Here is a 19,320-nt window from a genome sequence, read left to right on the forward strand (position 1 = left end):
AAAACAATTGCAGAGCAACAGAGAAAGAGCGGGGGAGTGGGACTCGCTGAGAGTCGGCACGGGCTCGATTGGCCGAATGGCCATCCGTGCTGTAACCATTCCATGATTCGATAAGTTAGTGGCACATTTCATAGTGTCGGTGGGAGCACAACATTGCAAAGGGACATGGATTGAGTCGACAAAACTAGAGGCATCTGATTCAGGAGATTCGTGGCGCGCTGAAATTTCGGAGTTCAATGACTTTGAAAGGAACATTTTTGTTTTGTGCCGTTTCGGTCAGAGGTTTTCCATGAAAGCAACATTAAATGAAAAGAAATACAATCGCCCAACGTGGGGCCCGAACCCACGACCCTGAGATTAAGAGTCTCATTCTCTACCGACTGAGCTAGCCAGGTTTCTGTCCAACGCAGGTTTTTATCATTCATTGCAGCCAGGCGCCTGTTGGCTCCGCCCCAGATGTTGAATCTTGCTGTTGAAGAACTGCCAGGGTCTTCTTGAATGGTGGACCAGGCTCGAGGGGACGAATAGCCAACTCCGGCCCCGAATCCTTACGTGTTTATGATTAGCTCCTTCAGGGTAAACGAGCCAAAGAAGTACAGCGGAAACGTTACAAGGACACCCTCAAAGTCTCCCTGGTAAAGTGCGACATCAGCACTGACACCTTGGAGACCCTGGCCGCAGACCGTGCGAGCTGGAGAAAGTCCATCCGGTAGGGCGTTGAGCTCTTTGAGTCTCGACGCAAGGAGCATGAAGAGACCAAGCGCAGGCAGCGGAAGGAGCACGCGGCAAACCAGTCCCACCGACCCTTTCCCTCGACGTATGTCTGTCCCACCTGTAACAGGGTCTGTGGCTCTCCTATCGGACTGTTCAGCCATCAAAGGACTCACTTTTGGATGGAAGCAAGTCCTCCTCGATCCCGAGAGACTTCCTCTGATAGTGTCTATGATTTGCGGTACACTGCGGAAACATCTCCACTTTCAGCATCAGATTACCAGAATTAAACCCAATGGCATCGGCACAAAAGCTCCTCATCTGCTCAGAGCAAAATATATCATATGACAATAGAATTGTATGAATTAATTAATGATGTTTAAATCAATGCTTCTTTTTTTTTTGCATCGGAGATGCATGAAGATGTGTAAAATAGATGAACTATTTTTTTATAAGGTTTTGAATTAAAAGTACAATTTCTCTGACCGCTAATCGAACCGGTGCCGCGGCGGTGAGAGCGCTAAATCCTAACCACTAGACCATCAGGAAACCCAGTTTGGACACAGAACCAGTGGTTTTGTCGAGGTTCACATCGAGCAGCTCCGTAACACAGGACTCTGTGCTCTACGGGCTGTTACGAGGGACACACACATCACCTGTTGCTGGAGGGCTATCAACTCAATCAAAGTGATCACGACGTGATTTGAACACGTAATCTTCGGATCTGAAGTCAGACACACTACCGTTGCTCCATCAGACCTACACAGTGAATTGGAGATGTTTGTCTATATGAAGGTTCTGTAATACAAGGGGCTTTAAAATCTCCGCCCATTCCCACCAGGTATCACAAGAAGCGCTCACCTGACAGGCACCGTATAGTTTCTTCTTAAACTTTTATTTTGCTTTCACGGTAAACCATCATAAATTATCCCCTCACCTTCTTTTGCACAATCAAACAAATGCTAACTCAGGAACAGTCCATACTTCAATAATTTGTCTTGTGCTTTGCTACTTAACTCGAAAACCATATCCCATTTTACCCACTGTATTGTAGCTTTCTGGTTCAAAATCTTTATTGCCGATGACACCACGAATCTGGGGCAACTTTTATCAAATTTAACAACACCGGTTATTCCTACCGTGCACAAAAAATATAATCAGTAGTGAAGATAAAATCCCACCGTGCGTATTTTCAGATTCAACGCAGCAGCATTTCAAATAAATTTTACACTGAAAAGATTTGCAAGTGTTGCTTGTATTTGTGTCTTTAATTAAACTTTGTGGCGTCTGACTCCCATTCATGCCACTGCTGAATAGGAAAGGAGGGTTTACATTGACCAGACTGCAATGCCCCTGATATTTGTGAGCTCATCCTTTATATTCAGTGGTTTCTCGCCCTTTGATGGGCTGCAGTGTAGCGGATATCACGTTGGCCTCACATCGAGTACTGTTGAGGGGGATGACTCATCAGGGGAGGGCAGCAGCAGCCAAGTTCATGGCACCATGGCAAGCTCTGCTGCACAGAAGGGCAGGAAAAAGAGTGGGACAGCGATAGTGATAGGGGATTCGATTGTAAGTGGAATAGATAGGCGTTTCTGCGGCCGCAACCGAGACTCCAGGATGGTATGTTGCCTCCCTGGTGCAAGGGTCAAGGATGTCTTGGAGCGGGTGCAGGACATTCCGAAAAGGGAGGGTGAACAGCCAGTTGTAGTGGTGCACATTGGTACCAAAGATTTAGGTAAAAAAAAATGGATGAGGTCCGACGAGATGAATTTAAAGAGCTAGAAGCTGAATTAAAAAGTAGGACCTCAAAAATAGTAATCTCGGGATTGCTACCAATGCCACGTGCTAGTCAGAGGAGAAATCGCAGGATAACTCAGATGAATACGTGGCTTGAGCAGTGGTGCAGCAGGGAGGGATTCAAATTCCTGGGGCATTGGAACCGGTTCTGGGGGAGGTGGGTACAGTACAAACCAGACGGTCTGCACCTGGGAAGGTCCGGAACCAAAGTCCTTCGGGGGGAGTGTTTGCTAGTGCTGTTGGGGAGGAGTTAAACTAATATGGCAGGGGGATGGGAACCAATGCAGGGAGACAGAGGGAAACAAAACGGAGACAGATACAAAAGACAGAAAGGAGATGAGTAAAAGTGGAGGGCAGAGAAACCCAAGGCAAAAACCAAAAAGGGCCACTGTACACCAAAATTCTAAAGGGTCAAAGTGTAATAAAAAGGCAAGCCTGAAAGCTCGGTGCCTCAATGCGAGGAGTATTCGAAACGCAGGAGAGGGCTCTGAGCTAGAGTGGTTGAGAGCGCAGATAAACAGGACCCCAAGAAAGAATGCAAAAGGCAGGAGGCAACAGAGCAGAGTAGCATTGGGGTAAGTGTAAACGACAAGGTGATAGGAAGGGACAATATGTATGAATATAAAGAGGGTGCAGGATGGGTCAAAACTAAAAATCATGGATTAAAAACTAGGATTAATTACTTTACCTAAATGCACGCAGCATTCAAAATAAAGTAAATGCGTTGACGGCACAAATCATGATAAATAGGTATGATTTGGTGGCCATTACAGAAACGTGGTTGCAGGGTGGCGAAGACTGGGAATTAAACATACAGGGGTAGCTGACAATTCGGAAAGATAGACAAGAAGGGAAAGGAGGTGGGGTAGCTCTGTTAATAAAGAATGATATCAGGGCAGTTGTGAGAGATGATATTGGCTCTAATGAGCAAAATGTTGAACAATTGTGGGTGGAGATTAGAGACAGTAAGGGGAAAAAGTCACTGGTGGGCGTAGTTTATCGGCGCCGAAATAATAACTTGACGGTGGGGCGGGCAACAATCAAGGGAATAATGGAGGCATGTGAAAAACGAACGGCAGTAATCATGGGGGATTTTAACCTACATATTGATTGGTCAATTCAAATCGCACGGGGTAGCCTGGAGGAGGAATTCATAGAATGCATACAGGATTGTTTCTGAGAACAATATGTTACAGAACCTACAAGGGAGCAAGCTATCTTAGATCTGGTCCTGTGCAGTGAGACAGGAATAATAAACGATCTCCTAGTAAAAGATCCTCTCGGAATGAGTGATCACAGTTTGGTTGAATTTGTAATATAGATTGAGGGTGAGGAAGTAATGTCTCAAACGAGCATACAATGCGAAAACAAAGGGTACTACAGTGGGATGAGGGCAGAGTTGGCTAAAGTAGAGTGGGAACACAGACTAAACGGTGGGACAATTGAGGTACAGCAGAGGACTTTGAAGGAGCTCTTTCATAGTGCACAACAAAAATATATTCCAGTGAAAAATAAGGGCAGTAAGAGAAGGGATAACCTGCCGTGGATAACCAAGGAAATAAAGGAGAGTATCAAATTAAAAACCAATGCGTATAAGGTGGCCAAGGTTAGTGGAAAACTAGAAGATTGGGAAAATGTTAAACGACAGCAAACAATGACTAAGAAAGCAATAAAGAAAGGAAAGGTAGATTACGAAATTAAACGTGCGCAAAACATAAAAACAGATATTAAAGCTTTTACCGATATATAAAATGGCAAAGAGTGACTAAAGTAAATGTTGGTCCCTCAGAAGATGAGAAGGGGGATTTAATAATGGGAAATGTGGAAATGGCTGAGATCTTAAACAATTATTTTGCTTCGGTCTTCACAGTGGAAGACACAAAAACCATGCCAGAAATTGCTGGTCACAGGAATGTGGGAAGGGAGGACCTTGAGACAATCACTATCACTAGGCGGGTATTGCTGGATAGGCGAATGGGACTCAAGGTAGACAAGTTCCCTGGTCCTGATGAAATGCATCCCAGGGTATTAAAAGAGATGGCGGAAGTTATAGCAGATGCATTCGTTATAATCTTCCAAAATTCTCTGGATCTGGGGAGGTACCAGCGGATTGGAAAGCAGTTAATGTTACGCCTCTGTTTAAAAAAGGGGGCAGACAAAAGGCAGGTAACAATAGGCCGGGTAGTTTAACATCTGTCGTGGAGAAATGTTTGACACTATCATTAAGGAAGAAATAGCGGGACATCGAGATAGGCTTAGTGCACTCAAGCAGACACAGCATGGATTCATGAAGGGGAAATCATGTTTAACTAATTTACTGGAATTCTTTGAGGATATAACGAGCATGGTGGATAGAGGTGTACCGATGGATGTGGTGTATTTATATTTCCAAAAGGCTTTCGATAAGGTACCACACAAAAGGTTACGTCCGAAGATAGAGGTACGCGGAGTGAGAGGATATGTATTAGCATGGATCGAGATTTGGCTGGCGAACAGAAAGCAGAGAGTCGGGATAAATAGGTGCTTTTCAGGTTGGAAATCGGTGGTTAGTCGTGTGCCACAGGGATCGGTGCTGGGACCACAACTGTTTGCAATATACATAGATGACCTGGAAGAGGGTACAGAGTGTAGTGTAAAATAATTTTCAGATGACACAAAGATTAGTGGGAAAGCGAGTTGTGTAGAGGACACAGAGAGGCTGCAAAGAGATTTGGATAGGTTAAGCGAATGGGCTAAGGTTTGGCAGATGGAATACAATGTCGGAAAGTGTGAGGTCATCCACCTTGGGGAAAAAAACAGTAAAAGGGAATATTATTTGAATAGGGAGAAATTACAACATGCTGCGGTGCAGAGGGACCTGGGGGTTCTTGTGCATGAATCACCAAAAGTTAGTTTGCAGGTGCAGCAGGTAATCAGGAAAGTGAATGGAATGTTCGCCTTCATTGCGAGAGGGATGGAGTACAAAAGCAGGGAGGTCCTGCTGCAACTGTATAGGGTATTGGTGAGGCCGCACCTGGAGTACTGCGTGCAGTTTTGGTCACCTTACTTAAGGAAGGATATACTGGCATTGGAGGGGTTACAGAGACGATTCACTCGGCTGATTCCGCCAATGAGGCGGTTATCTTATGATGATAAATTGAGGAGACTGAGTATTTACTCGGTGGAGTTCAGAAGGATGAGGGGTGATCTCATAGAAATATTTAAAATAATGAAAGGGATGGACAAGATAGAGGCAGAGAGATTGTTTCCACTGGTAGGGGAGACTAGAACTAGGAGGCACAGCCACAAAATACGGGGGAGCCAATTTAATACCGAGTTGAGAAGGAATTTCTTCTCCCAGAGGTTTGTGAATCTGTGGAATTATCTGCCCAAGGAAGCAGTTGAGGCTAGCTCATTGAATGTATTCAAGTCACAGATCGATAGATGTTTAACCACTAAGGTAATTAAGGGTTACGGGAACGGGCGGGTAAGTGGAGCTGAGTCCACGGCCAGCTCAGCCATGATCTTGTTGAATGGCGGAGCATGCTCGAGGGAGAAGATGGCCTACTCCTCTTCCTAATTCTTATGTTTCTTTTGGAGTAGGCGTCGACTACAACCAAAAACATTTTTGAAAGGACCTGCGTAGTCCTCATGTATGCGTGCCCAAGGCTTGGTGGGCCAGGACCAGGGGCTAAGGTGGGCTTCTCTTGGCGCATTAGTCAGCTGGGCAAACGTGTTGCACCTGCGAACACAAAGTTCCAGATCTGCGTCTATCCCTGGATACCAAATGTGTGACTTGGCAATTGCCTTCCTCATGACAATGCCCGGGTGCTCATTGTGGAGTTCTCTGATGAACAAGTCTCTGCAGATCTGGTTTCTACGCAGTTTCCCCACAGTAGGCAATCGGCCTGAATCGAGAGTTCATCCCTGCGCCGGTGAAATAGTTTAACTTCCTCAGCACATGCCCTGTACGTGGCAGCCCAGTCCCCATTCAGGACACATTTCTTGACGAGAGACAATAGCGGGTCTCTATTTGTCCAGACTTTAATCTGCCGGGCTGTCACGGGTGAGCCTTCACTTCCGAATGCGTCAACAGCCATGACCATCTCAGCACCATGCTCGGTAGCACCCTGAGTGGTGGCGAGTGGGAGCCTGCTGAGTTCATCGGCGCAATTTTTGGTGCCCGGTCTGTGCCGAATTGTGTAGTCATAGGCGGCTAACGTTAGTGCCCACCTCTGTATGCGGCCGATGCGTTTGCATTTATGGCCTTGTTGTCGGCCAAAAGGGACGTTAGGGGTTTGTGATCTGTCTCCAGCTCAAATTTCCTGCCAAACAGGTATTTGTGCATTTTCTTTACTGCATATACACATGCGAGCGCTTCCTTTTCTACCATCCCGTATCCCCTCTCTGCCTGGGACAGACTTCCGGAGGCCTAAGCTACCGGCTGTAACTGACCCTTGGCATTGACATGCTGCAACACATCCGACACCATCGGACGACGCATCGTTACACAAGCTTCTTACATGGGTCATATAGCGTTAACAGAGTGTTGGAACATAACAAATTGCGAGCTCTATTAAAAGTCCTTTCCTGGCTGTCCCCCCAGACACATTCGCGACCTTTGCGTAGGATCACGTGTCGCAGCTCTAGCAGTTTGGTCAATTTGGGAAGAAAGCTACCAAAATAGTTCAGGAGCCCCAGGAACGAATGCAGCTCCGTCGTGTTACGGGGGCTGGGTGCTCTCTGGATCGCTTCCGTTTTGGAGGCAGTAGGGCTGATCCCGTCTGCTGCTTCCCTCCTTCCCAGGAATTCTACCTCTGGAGCTAAGAAGACTCACTTTGCCTTTTTCAGTCGCAGCCCGATCCGGTCCAGTCTGCGTAGCACCTCCTCCAGGTTGTGGAGGTGTTCTTCAGTATCGTAACCCGTGATGAGGATGTCGTCCTGAAAAACCACCGTCCCTGGAATCGACTTGAGGAGGCTTTCCATATTTCATTGTAAGATCGCAGCAACCTAGCGAATCCCGAACCGACATCTGTTGTACTCAAACAATCCCTTGTGTGTCGTGATGGTGGTCAGCTTCTTCGGCTCACTGGCAAGCTCCTGGGTCATGTCAGCTGAGGTCAGGTCTAATTTTGAAAAATGTTTGCCAACGGATAGCGTCGCAAAGAGGTCCTCCGCTTTCAGTAGCGGATACTGGTCTTGGGGTGACACCCGATTGATGGTGGTCTTGTAATCACCACATATCCTGACCGACCCATTCGCCTTGAGCACCGGCACAATCTGGTTCGCCCAGTCACTGAATTCGACTGGGGAGATGATGCCTTCCCTCAGCAGACGGTCCAATTCGCCTTCTGTCGTTTCCCGCATCACATACTGTTCTGCCCTGGCCCTGTGGTGTACTGGCCTGGCGTCCGTGTTTATGTGAATCACTACCTTGGCCCCAATGAAAGTGCCGGGTTGAAATAATGAGTCAAATTTGTCCAGGATCTGTGAGCATGATACTCGCTCCACAGAGGAAATTGCATTGACTTCGCCAAATTTCCAGTTCATGACAGCAAGCGAACTTTGTGGGTCACGACTACTGTGGCGCTGCCTAGCACCGGAATGATCTCCTTTGTGTATGTTCTTAGCTGTGCGTCAATCGGCGATAATTTTGGCCTCCTGGCCTTGGACGCCCACAACTTTTCGAACTATTTGATACGCATCAGGGACTGGCTGGCCCACGTGTCTAGCTCCACTGATACTGGGATGCCATTGAGGAGCACTTTCATCATTATCGGTGGCGTCCTGGTGTATGAACTGTATCCGTGCTCCACATGAACTCGCTGAACTTCAGCTTCCAGCGATTTCCCCCAGTGTTCATTTCTGCAATTTCTGCAGGTATTTTGCTCAGCTCTGCAAAGTCCGGCTGAGTGCGTGCCTCCACGCCTCCAACATGAGCTGCTGTTGGAAACAAAAGGTCTCTTGCCAGTCGATCGTCACTGACTGCCCCGTGATTGTCCTTGAGTGCACCATATACAGGTGTTGATGGCCCCATTACTGGCCGCATTGTCCCTTGCAATGACGTGAATCTCCGTTCAGCTTGCCATTGTCTCTGTCGAACTTCCCCTCTGGGTATGGCTACATATTGGGGCATGCCTGACTGCCCTTGGCTGCCTGGAGAAGTGTGTGATGCTTTAACAATGTTGAATCTCTGTACCAACCATTGCTTAATACAGTACCTCTCGTCTGTTCTGCTAGTGGCCATGCTCGTGTGGTTTAAATCCCAGTTTCTCATCGCCATTGATACGTCCTTACTATACAGTGTAAATGCACACGAGGCCCATGCTTCAGAGAAGGTCAGTCTGTGACCTGTCCTTTATTTCTTAGCACTCAAGTGATGGAAGTGAGTGGAGCTTCCCCTTTTATACCTGAAGGTCCAGGTTAGGAGTGTCTCCCACAAGTTCACCACATAGTGGTCATTGTTCTCACAGTGTACAAATTAGGTCAGATTATACATGGGTTACAATGCTGATTGAATACATGACAGTCCCGGCCTCACTCACGCTGGAGCTGGGGACGAGCGATCAGTCGATGGGTTGTTTGCGGCTTCGATCTGCTGTTGTGAAGCGAGGCGGAGATGCAGGATCCTTTAATAATCTCTCACAACTCAACTGAAAGCAGCCGGAACGTGCAGCTTTGAGAGGGGCTTTCTGCACCGTCAGGGCTGGAAATGGGAGGGAGTGAGAGACACTGTGTAGAGTTTGAGTGTGTACAGAACTGTACAGAGAAGCCAGCCAATGTAACAGGGCTGTGAGACACTGCATTTTGTTGATAGTATAGTATTAGGCAGTCCCTCGTATCGAGGATGATTTGTTTCCACTCTAAAAAGGGATGAGTTCACAGGTGTTTCGATGAGGGTCCTGACAATCTAGGTCCCGAACTACATCCTGAAGGGTGGAAGATGCCTGTGGGTGGATTTTTTAACGTGGGGTGACCGTTGCACACCAGACACCACACGTGCTTGACAGAGCTTGGTCTTGGTCCAGAGGCAAGGATTACCCAAGACGACCATTGACCAAGCTCTGCTGCATGGACCAATTGTGTACACATGCGCCGACTATCCATCGAACGCAGACAGGGCTGGCCCGTGCTGTCCCTGGGCCCTCGCCTCTGTTGAGCCACGATCACGACGCTCCTGGGCCCCGATCTCTCACCACTCCTCCGCCCCGATCAAAAATGGAGCAGTCAGAAACAGGACATCAATTAGTCTCTCTTATCTTGGAGACATCAAATATCAACAATGTTATTTGAAAAATCAAAATATTAAACTCCAGCCTAGTTGAAGGGTTATTAACATCAGCAGAAACAAACATCAACTTTGTTAATATTGAACCATTAATGTCAATTATTCAATTTTTTCTAATATTTAATTGAACAATGTTGAAAATGTTTCCACCCGGTTTCGATCCGGGGATTTTTCGCGTGTTCGGCGAACGTGATAACCACTACACTACAGAAACATTGCGATTGACACATTGCTAGGAACATAACCAGAGCTTTAACCTACACAGCTGGCCGATACTTCAGGAGCTGGTTTTACGAGAACAGAATGACGGTGCTATATTTCGGAAGGCTGTGAGTGTGGCAGGAATTGATCTCGTGTTTCCCAGACTTTACACATAGGAACAGGAGCGAGTGGTTAGGATCTGGGATGCACGGCTTGAAAGGGCGGTGGAGACAGATGCAATCTTATCTTTCTGATGGGAGTTGGATAAGTGTCTGAAGGAAAAACAATTGCAGGGCTCCGGGGAAAGGGCGGGGGAGTGGGACTCGCTGAGAGTCGGTACGGTCTCGACGGGCCTAATGGCCGTCCGTGCTGTAACCATTCCATGATTCGATAAGTTAGTAGCGCAGTTCATAGTGTGGGTGGAAGCAGAACATTGCAAAGGGACATGGATTGAGTCGGCAAAACTAGAGGCATCTAATTCAGTAGATTCAGGGGGCACGGAAATTCGGGAGTTTAATGACTTTAAAAGGAACATTTTTGTTTTGTGCCGTTTCGGTCACAAAATGTTTGTGAAAGGAATTTTTTGCAGAAAGGGATGCAGCATTTAACCTTCTGCCTCAACACTTCTTTCTGGGTGTCAGGTCACATTTCGTTTCAATGTTAATCAATTGCTATAATAACATAAGAATTCGGAACCGGAGTGGGCCATCGAGCCCCTCGAGCCTGCTCCAACTTCCCCAGCATCGGGATCAATCTACCCACATCTAACCAGTCCTGTCCCATCAGAATCTGATATGTTTCGATGAGATCCCCTCTCATCCTTCTAAACTCCAATGTATAAAGGCCCAGTTGATCCAGTCTCTCCTCATATGTCAGTCCAGGCATCCCGGGAATCAGTCTGGTGAACCTTCGCTCCACTCCCTCAATAGCAAGAACGTCCTTCCTCAGATTAGGAGACCAGAATTGAAAACAATATTCCAGTTGAGGCCTCACCAAGGCCCTGTACAACTGCAATAAGAAATCCTTGCTCCTATACTCAAATCACCTAGCTATAAAGGCCAACATACGATTTACCTTTTTCCTGCCTGCTGTACCTGTATGCCAACTTTCAGTGACTGATGAACCATGACAACCAGGTCTCATTGCACCTCCCCTTTTCCTAATCTGCCACCATTCAGATAATATTCTGTCTTCATGTTTTTGCCCTCAAAGTGGATAACCTCACATTAATCTACATTATACTGCATCTGCCATGAATTTACCCACTCACCTAATCTGTCTAAGTCACCCTGCAGTCTCTTAGCGTCCCCCTCACAGCTCACACCGCCACCCAGTTTTGTTTCATCTGCAAACCTGGAGATATTACACTCAATTCCTTCATCCAAATCATTGATGTATATTGTAAAGAGCTGGGGTCCCAGCACTGAGCCCTGCGGCACTCCACTAGTCACTGCCTGCCATTCTGAAAAGGACCCTTTTATCCCAACTCTCTGCTTTCTGTCTGCCAACCAGTTTTCTGTCCACGTCAGTATATTACCCCCAATACCATGTGCTTTGATTTTGCACAGCAATCTCTTGTGTGGACCCTTGTCAACAACCTTTTGAAAGTCCAAATATACCACATCCACTGGTTCTCCCTTGTCCACTCTACTAGTTACAGCCTCAAAAATTCCAGAAGATTTGTCAAGCATGATTTCCCTTTCATAAATCCATGCTGACTTGGACCGATCCTGTCACTGCTTTCCAAATGCGTTGCTATTTCATCCTTAATAATTGATTCCAACATTTTCCCCACGACTGATTTAGGCTAACCGGTGTATAATTAACCGTTTTCTCTCTCCCTCCCTTCTTAAAAAGTATTTTTACATTAGCTACCCTCTTGTCCATAGGAACTGATCCCGAGTCAATAGACTGTTGGAAAAAAATCACCAATGCATCCACTATTTCTAGGGCGACTTCCTTAAGTACTCTTGGATGCAGACTATCAGGCCCCGGGGATTTATCATCCTTCAATCCCATCAATTTCCCACCTCATAAGGATATCCTTCAGTTACTCCTTCTCACTCGTCCCTCGATCCCCGAGTACTTTTGGAAGGTTATTCGTGTCTTCCTTCATGAAGATGGAACTGAAGTATTTGGTCAATTGGTCTGCCATTTCTTTGTTCCCCAATATAATTTCACCTGAATCCGACTGCAAGGGACCTACAGTTGTCTTCACTAATCTTTTTCTCTTCACATGTTTACAGAAGCTTTTGCAGTCAGTTGTTATATTCCAAGCAAGCTTCCTCTCAAAATCTATTTTCCCCCTCCTCATGAAACCCTTAGTCCTCCTCTGTTGAATTCAAAATTTCTCCCAGTTCTCAGGTTTGTTCCTCTTTCTGGCCAATTTATTTTCCTCTTCCTTGGTTTTAACACTATACTTAATTTCCCTTGTTAGCCACGGTTGAGCAACGTTCTCCGTTCTATTTTTACTCCAGACAGGGATGTGCAATTGCTGAAGTCACCCGTGTGATCTTTAAATGTTTGCCATTGCCTATCCACCATCAACCCTTTAAGTATCCTTGGCCAGTCTATTCTAGCCAATTCACACCTCATACCGTCAAAGTTACCTTTCCTTAAGTTCAGGACCCAAGTTTCTGAAATAACTGTGACACTCTCCATCTTAATGAAGAATTCTACCATATTATTTTACTCATCCCCAAGGGTCCTCGCACAACAAGATTGATAATTAGCCCCTTCTCATTACACATCACCCAGTCAAGAATGGCCAGATCTCTTCTGGGTTGAGAAAACCATCCATAATACACTCCATGAAATCCTCCTCCAACACATCACTACCATGTGTTTAGCTCAATCACGATGTAGATAAAATTACCCATGATAAATGCTGTACCACCACTGCACACATCCCTTCTTTCTTCTTTGATGCTGTCCCCAACCCGACCACTACTAACCAGTGAGACAGACATTGCAGCAAGTGACTGGTTATTGTGAAACAGCAATTGCTAAAAGAACAGTGACCACGACATGATTTAAGCACGCAACTCGTTGATCTAGAGTCAGGCGCACTACCGTTGCACCACAAGGTCTACACAGTCGTTAAGGGATGTTCGCCTATATGAGGGTTCTGCAATACAAGGGACTTTAAAATCCCAGCCCATTCCCACCAGGTATCACAAGCAGCGCTCACCTGACAGTCACTGGATGGTTTGTTCGAAAACTTTTATCTTGCTTTCACAGGAAAGCATCATTAATTAACCCTTCACCTTCTTTTGCACAATCAAACAAATGCTAACTCAGGGACACTCCATACTTCAATCATTTGGCCTGTGCTTTGGGGAGCGGCCAGGGAAGTGGAACTGAGTCCATGATCAGATCAGCCATGATCGTATCAAATGGCGGAGCAGGATCGAGGGGCCGAATGGCCCACTCCTGCTCCTATTTCATATGTTCTTATGTATGTTAACCCATTTTACTCACTGTATTTTAGCTTTCTGGTTCAAAGTGTTCATTGCCGATGACACCAGGAATCTGGTGCAAATTTTATCAAATTTATCAGCACGGATTATTCCTACCGTGCACACAAAATACAATCAGTAGTGAAGATAAAATCCCACCGTGTGTATTCTCAGATTTAACGCAGTAGCATTTCAAATAAAGTGAAAGAATTTTACACGAAAAAATATGCAAGTGTTACCTGTATTTGTGTCTTTAATTAAACTTTGTGGCCTCTGACTCCCGTTCATGCCACTGCTGAATAAGAGAGGAGGGTTTGACATTGCCCAGACTGCACTGCCCCTGATATTTGTCAGCTCATCCTTTATATTCAGTGGTTTCTCGCCTTTGATGGGCTGAAGTGTAGCTGATATCACTTTGGCCTCACACGCAAAAGGTTCCCGTGGATCCATTTTCTCTCACTCAAAGTTATCTATTTATTGGTGAAATAAACAGCAATTAATGAATAAGGGAGCCCTTTTGCCAGGAGAATAAATAGCAAATAAAAACAGCAAATGCTGGAAATCTCAGCAAGTCAGGCAGCATTTGCAGGGAGACGAAACTCGCCTCCGATTGTTCATCCACAGCAAGTTTAAAAATAATGTTTCTGTCTGGGATTGAACTTGGGACCTTTTGCATGTAAAGCAAACGTGATAACAACTACACTACAGAAACCTCTGGCACAACATCCCCCTCAGCGAGGAGCTGACCAGTGAGCTCCCTCTGTGCTGATCGGGAATGTGTTGGCTCTCCTGAAACAAATTCTGTCCCACACTGAGAATTCTCAATCCTTCTCCTCCGCTGCCCTTTACAGAAATGTCACGGATCACCCAGCCACCGTGTTCATTTCCACATCCTCACAGTGGGGCCACAAGGCTCCTACCGTCTCCCCGCAATCAGCGAACTCACCCAGTTTACAAAATTAAACCCCAAACACGTGCCAGGCAAAGTACAGGAGAAGCCAGATAGTCTGTAATCTCGGTCTATCACAGAGAGTATTTGTATTCATGGTGATTACAGCAATTATTAAGCGTCTCACAGACCACAATTATTTTTCTGCGATGAATTGATCGAGGATTGAAACCAGGTTAGTGCGCCGGGTCTTAACCCCTCGACCACCAGGGAACAGGTACGATGCATGTCGATATATTTATATATATTTATATATGAACCTGAATGTCAATGGCTACCTACCTAGACCTCGTGGCGCCCACGGTAGTGCGTCTAATTTTGAGTGAGAGAAACGGTTCCACAGTGACACCTGTCATGTGTTGGACATGGTTACTGCTTGTACTATTACAAGGTGTGCCACCAGAGTGCACTGCAGTGGGAGACTTGTAGCTTACCTGCACAGGTGTGCCTGGCCTAGTATAAAAGGCAGGCCACCAGGTGTGATCCTCACTCTGTGGTTATCAATAAAGGACTCAGGTCACTACAGTTAAAGAACGACACATTGTCTCGTGGAGTCATTATCAGAGCATTTGAAGGTATAACAAGGGAGCCAAAAGCCTCAGAAACTGGAAATTCTAGCAAAGCGTAGAAGTCATGCTGTAGGTGCCTGGGACAACACATTGCTCAATGTTCTCCACACGTGAAGGAAGAGTGTTTCTTCGACAGAAAGACTGGGCATCTTGCGAAGGCATGCCGACTGAAGGGTAAACCTATTTTCAAAGCTATGAGTACAGCGTTCAAAGCTATGAGTAGCAAATCCCAAGAGACGACATAGTATGGAAGACCAACAACAGGACGATGAGATGTTAGAGTTACACATCATCAGGAGCAATACTTTAACGGACAGTGATTCGGAAAGCATCAAAATCCACAGAGATGCATGATTTCCAACTGGAGAAACCCAAGATAGAGCAGCGAGGCGACTCGGGAGAGTAAATTCCTGTGCTTGGTCATATCACTGTACCGATCGGTGAAATATAAAGATTAATTTCAGAACTTGCCTCGAATAGTAGTGAAAAGAGACAACTCTGCCTTACAAGGAAGTAATTGATTAAGCTCACTGAACCTGGATTGTAGTCAGATTTTCTGTGTGGAAGCAAGATTTTCATCAACGGATGAGGTTATCAAGAAGTATCCAAAGGTGTTCTGCGAAACGGACAGTCCGATCCAAGGCTTCAAGGCGAGTGTCAGGGTACAGAAGGACGCTAGATTGGTTAACTACAGCCCCGTTCCGTACCATATGCACTCAAGGAGAAAGTTGAGCATGAACTAAAAAACTAGAAGGTATTAACCGTTACACTGCGGAAACATCTCCACTTTCAGCGCAAGATTAACAAAATTAAACCCAATGAGATCGGGAGATAAGTTCCTCACATGCTCAGGGCAAAATAAATAATTGTCGTTCTACAAAAGAATGAACAAATTTCAGCACCAGGTCAGACGGAAATGTTAAGAGAGCAGGTGGACTGCTGAATCGCACTTTTAAGGAGTTGGTGGTGACAAAGCAAATGGGTTCTGCCGAATGATGAAATATAAGAAATGTCTGCAATAGGATTCGAACACTATCTATAGTGACCTGAACACATCACCTTAGACCACTCGGCCATCATTACTATTCAGTGCTGTGTGTGGCCACCTGCACGTTGATTTTGAACTTTTGTGTCCTGTCACATGAAATAAATCAGGGCAGCAGGCGGATCTCTGCCTGACACCGGGGAAAGAGTGAGACAGACCTTGGAGCAAGGGTCTGGTTATTGTCAAACAGCAAATGAAATATTAATTCTGGAAGAATAACATTGAAACGAAATGTGATCCTGACACCCAGAAACAAGTGCTAAGGCAAATGGATAAATGCTGCATCCCTTTCTGCAAAAAATTCCTTTCACAAACATTTCTCTGAACAAAACGTCACAAAACAAAAATGTTCCTTTCAACGTCATTAAACTCCCGAATTTCCACGCCCTGCGACTCTCCTGAATCAGATGCCTCAAGTTTTGCGGACTCCATCCATATCCCTTTGCTCCAAGGTCTGTCTCCCTGTTTCCCCGGTGTCAGGCAGAGATCCGCCTGCAGCCCTCGTTTATTTCACTCTCTATGAATCTCTCTAATATTCCAACAGCAGCCATGGTTGTGTGAAGGTTTGTATTCTGTTAATCGTCGCCAATTGTTGTGAAAAGTAGAACACCAGGAGGCTGAGTACTGTGAGCTAAACTTAGTGTGATCTTAGTCATCTTTATTACAACTCCAGAGTGCCTGAACAACATGGCAGCCAACCTTTTATACTGGCCCTGCAGGTGAGGGCAGGTGACCATTAGGACTCCACCAGTCACGCCCTCTGGTGGCAAGTATGACATAGTTACATACTTCACATAATTGTTATCGTTAAGAAGTTATAATTCCAATGAATGCCTGCATCATCAGAAAGGAGCCTGGTTTGTAGGACAAGGCTACATATCAGGAAGGAGTGTAGTTAGATGACAAGGGAAGTGATACTCTGATGATAAGTTTGGAGAATAAAAAGACTAAATACTGGAAACACTGAGCAGGCCAGGCAGCATCTGTGGAGAGAGAAACATAGTTAGCGTTTCAGGTTAATGACCTTCCATCAGAAGTTGGGCAGTTGTGTTAGGTAATACTATTAAAAGTTTCAATTGTCACAAAGCAGGGGTAAGGTAAAGATATAAAATGTGGCATTTGGAACAGATAGTTTGAATCCGATTAATGTTTGATCAATTTGTACACCGAGCTGAAAACTGCAACGTGTTTGAGTTCTTCGGCTAACATTCGCAAGGTTTTGGTGTAAGTACTATTAAGTGTATGTTTCATTATTGTCTGCTTAATAACTCTGACATTTAATGTTGCGGACCCTATTCCTGCACTGCGTGTGTTCCAGCTCTGTTTGGAGCACCGATCCCTTCAATCCGTCGCTTACAGGGACAGTTGGATTCACCATTTCTCTGTTTGGTGAAATTTAAAAGATTGAATGCGGCACACATCTACCTGGTCACCTACTCACTAACCGCTACACGCTGCTCCCGTGAGATGGATGCAGAGTTACTGTTACAAGCTTGAACGCAGGTTCAAGCAGAACTCATTCATAGAAAGTCCAAGTCCCTGAGGCACCTGATTTTTTGCACCAAACTCCTTCGCAACGAGTTGCGGTTCATGTGGGGTGATTTGGGCACATCTTTCCCCACACGATAACACTTCAAACACAACTCAACGGATGCAAAGCGCTTTGGGGCGTCATGAGTTACTGAAAGGTATTGTAGAAATGCAAGTCCTTCTTTGCAAAAGTTTGATGCAATTTCAAAATTTCTGGGTAAACTGAGCGATCGTCCGGGATTTGAACCCGGGACGTCTCGCAAATTCCAAGCAATAACCCCGAAGCGAGAATCATACACCTAGACCAACGAGCCAACTGCTCGATAAACGTGGAGATAAGGTGTAACCATTATTGAAACATTTTTAGTGTGTTGCTATTCTTGATCGGAGGAGCACATGAGATGGAATCAGTGACTTTGCTTTTTCGACCTGTCTTCTGAAGCACCGCACGGTCCAACTCCGACAGTCAATGAGCTGTTGGGACGTTAGTGTATCCAGGCTGTGTGTGGTCACCCCAAGCACAGCAGAGGGGTTTCTGCATTAGTTCTGGGTGGGGACAGTATCTTTCCCCTTCTCTCTTCCTCTTGTCTATAACCCTGTGCTTTTGTTTCTCTATTTATTCCCCTGTCTCAGTTTCTAGTGTTTAAAAGGGAACAAAAGATGAAATGGGTCTCACTGTGGAACAATTTCTCTCACTCAAAGTTAGACACACTACGGTGGGCAGCACGAGGTCTAGGTAGGTAGCTGTTGATATTCAGGGTCATATATAAATATATATAAATATATCGACATATATCGTAACAGTTCCCTGGTGGTCGAGCGATAAAGACCCGGTGGACTAACCTGGTTTCAATCCTCGATCAATTCATCGCATAAAAATAATTGAGGTCTGTGAGACGATTAATAATTGCTGTAACCACCATGAATACCGATACTTTCTGTGATAGACCGAGCTTACAGACTATCTGACTTTTCCGGGCATGTATTCCGGGTTTAATTTTGTAAACTGGGTGAGTTCGCTGATCGCGGAGAGAAAGGTCGGAGCCTCTGTGGCCCCACTGTGAGGATGTGGAAGTGAACACGGTGGCTGGGTGATCCCTGACATTTCTGTAAAGGGCAGCGGAGGAGAAGGATTGAGAACATTCAGTGCAGGACAGAAGTTGTTTTAGGTGAGCCAACACACAATGCCGATCAGCACAGACGGAGCTCACTCGTCACCTCCCCTCTGTTGGGGGTAATGTACCAGAGGTTTCTGTAGTGTAGTGGTTATCACGTTTGCTTTACACGGGGAAGGCCCCTGGTTCAATCCGAGTTTCGTCTCCTGGCAAATGCTGCCTGACCTGCTGAGATTTCCAGCATTTGCTATTTTTTCTCCTGGTAAAAGGGCTCCCTTATTCCTTAATTGCTCTTTATTTCACTTCAATAAATAGATAACTTTGACTGAGAGAAAACGGATCCACCGGGGACCTTTTGCGTGTGAGGCCAACGTGATATCCGCTGCACTGCAGCCCATCAAAGGGTGAGAAACCACTGAATATAAAGGATGAGCTGGTCAACGTCAAACGCTCCTTTCTTATTCAGCAGTGGCATGAACGCGAGTCAGACGCCACAAAGTTTAATTAAAGACACAAATACAAGTAACACTTGCAAATCTTTTCACTGTAAAATTCTTTCACTTTATTTGAAATCCGACAGCATTGAATCTGAAAATACGCACGGTGGGATTTTATCTTCACGACTCATTTTATTTTGTGTGCACGATAGGAAAAACCGGTGCTGCTAAATTTGAT

At 45.6% G+C, this 19,320-nt stretch overlaps 1 non-coding gene across 1 annotated transcript; it reads right to left on the minus strand.

The window, feature by feature from the left end:
- Nucleotides 1-322: 322 nt before the first annotated feature.
- Nucleotides 323-395, minus strand: trnak-cuu (transfer RNA lysine (anticodon CUU)). Its single transcript has one exon. It is a non-coding gene; the product is annotated as a tRNA-Lys (tRNA).
- Between the last annotated feature and the right edge of the window lie 18,925 nt (nt 396-19,320).

The sequence above is a fragment of the Pristiophorus japonicus genome, unplaced genomic scaffold (genome assembly GCF_044704955.1).
Source record: "Pristiophorus japonicus isolate sPriJap1 unplaced genomic scaffold, sPriJap1.hap1 HAP1_SCAFFOLD_136, whole genome shotgun sequence".
Taxonomy (NCBI): Eukaryota; Metazoa; Chordata; class Chondrichthyes; family Pristiophoridae; genus Pristiophorus; species Pristiophorus japonicus.